Raw genomic sequence first — 2,737 nt, forward strand, 5'->3', positions numbered from 1 at the left:
TGATGACTGCCTCTTGGTCCAAGTATAGGTTTCGCATTAGCAAAATAAAATGTTCTGGGATTCCCATTCTTCTCAGAGTCAGCCATAGCTTGTTATGATCCACACAGTCAAAATCTTTTGCATAGTCAATGAAGCACAGATAGACATTCTTCTGGTATTCTTTGCTTTCTGCCAAGATCTAACATTAGCCATAATATCCCTAGTACCACGACCTCTTCTAAATCCAGCCTGTACATCTGGTAGTTCTCTGTTGACATATTGTTCCAAACATTTTTGGATAATTTTCAGCAGAATCTTGCTTGCATGTGATATTAATGATATTGTTTAATAATTTCTACACTCTTTGGGTCACCTTTCTTTGGAATGGGAACAAATATCGATCTTTTCCAGTCAGTGGGCCAGCTAGCTGTTCTTCAAATTTGTTGGCACAACTTAGTGAGCACATCCAGGGCGGTGTCTGTCTGTTGAAATATGTCAATTGGTATGCCGTCAACTCCTGGAGCCTTGTTTTTTGCCAATTCCTTCAGAGCAATTTGAACTTCCTCCTTCATCACCATAGGCTCTTGCTCATATGTTATTTCATGAAATTCTTCTGTGTCAGCCAATTCCTTCAGATACAATGACTCTGTGTATTCCTTCCATCTTCTCTAGAAAATCTTTAAAAATATGGAGTGCATCTCAGTATCAAAAAGAAAAAAATCCTCACTACTCAACTGAAAAGTAACATCAAGATAGATGGAGTAAAAATTGAAATTTTGAAATTGTCAATGATTTCCTCTTATTTGGAGCCACAATCAACACCCTTAGTACAAGAGTTCAGGAGATTGGAAGATAAATTTCACTGGAAAAGTCTGTTGCGAGGGGGACTCCAAATTACTGAAGAACAATGATGTCAGTTTAAAGACTAGAATACACTTTATTCAGGCCCTAGTCTTTTCAATCACTTGTTATATGTTATACGTCTAAGAGCTGGACAACAAATAAAGATGACAAAAGGAAAATTAATATCTTTGAGAGTTGGAGAAGAGTATGAGTATCTCATGGACTTCCAAAAGAACAAACATGTCTTGGGAAAAGTGCAGCCTGCATGCTCCCTGGAGGTAAGGATAGTGAAGCTTCGTCTCACATATTTCAGGCGTGTTTCCAGGAGAAGTTATTCCTTGGAAAAGGATAACATTGTAGGAAAGGGGAAAGTCAGTGAAATAGAGGATCCATCCTCAATGAATGGATTAACACAGTGACTGCAGCAACGGGCTCAAGTGTGTCAGAGCTGATGAGAACAGCACAGGATAGGACAGGGTTCGAGTTTTGTTATTTATAGGGTTACTCATCAAGTCATTCTCGATTCAATGGTATCTAATAACAACAAGAACCTGTAAGAGAATAAATTTCTATTTGTTAGCCTCCTCCCCCCAAAAAAAGGCCAGGTGCCCGCTATGAACAGACTAACAATTACTTATGTGTAAGTTCTAATTGATGCTGAAGAAAATGAAAACAAGTCCATGAGAACCAAAATAAATCCAAGGACAAATTTGAGAAGCTGTGGTATATTCACACAATGCAATATTATGCAGCACTGAAAAACAAAGAACCCATGAAATATACAAAATGGCTGGCAATGGAGGATATTATACTTAGTGAAATATCTGAGTCACAAAAAGACAAATACTGCATAATACCACTGTTATAAAACAGGACTGACATGGGGTTTGGGAGGAAACTAAGAAAAGAGGAGATAAAGAATATATATTAAAATAGACATTAAAACAGGCATTAAAACAGACAAGGGAGAGAACTGTATAAAAAAATATATAATTAGGTATTATTGGCATGACAAGAGTCCAGAATAAGAGCTGTATAGTAAAATGGTTGGGACAGGGAGGGGGTACTGCACAACAGTGAAAGAACTTTTTTCCCAAAGAAAAAAGTGAACTGGGGTGGTTGGTATGGAAAATATACAACAATGAATAAATGGAAATAGAAGTTCTTTATAAACTTTCATTAAAATCTCAATTTTTTAAAAAAGCATAAGTTTGAATAGGATTGAAGCACCAATGATCAAAGACCAGATGAGTTGTAGGAAGACATCAAGGATACCATCTATGAACAGTGGAAAAGGTCAATACAAAGAAATGGGAGAAAGAAATCCAAAATGAATGTCAGGAGAGACTCTGAATATTTCCCTAGAATGTCAAGAAGCCAAAGCAAAGGGAAGAGATATACTGAACTAAAATAGCTGAATAGATGACTTCAAAGGGCAGTTCAAGAAGACAATGCAAAGTATTATAATTAAATGTGCAGAGAGCTTGAATTGGAGAATAAAAAGGGGAGAATTAATTCAGCATTTCTTAAATTGAAAGAATTGAATAACAAATTCAAGCCTTGACTTGAAATACTCAAATATGTTATGTGCAAAATCTTGAATGATGCAGGAAGCATGAACACTGCATTGGAATGGATGAAGGGAAGAACTGCTTAAAAGGATTATATGATTAAGATTATTTGCATGACAACAGTCCAGAATAAGAGGTGCACAGTACAGTAGATTGGGGAGAGGGGGGAGGGAAGAAATTATGCAACAAGGAATGATTTTTTTTAATATCAACTAGGGGGTAGGAAGGGAAATGTGCAACAATAAATGAATAAAAATCCAACTTTTCTGCAAACGTCCATCAAAATCACTGTAAAAAAAGAAATAAAAATAAAAAGAAGATGAAGGGAAAAGTGGAGTATTCTA

Source organism: Elephantulus edwardii, unplaced genomic scaffold (genome assembly GCF_000299155.1).
Source record: "Elephantulus edwardii isolate Elephantulus edwardi_28Jun2011 unplaced genomic scaffold, EleEdw1.0 scaffold00262, whole genome shotgun sequence".
NCBI lineage: Eukaryota > Metazoa > Chordata > Mammalia > Macroscelidea > Macroscelididae > Elephantulus > Elephantulus edwardii.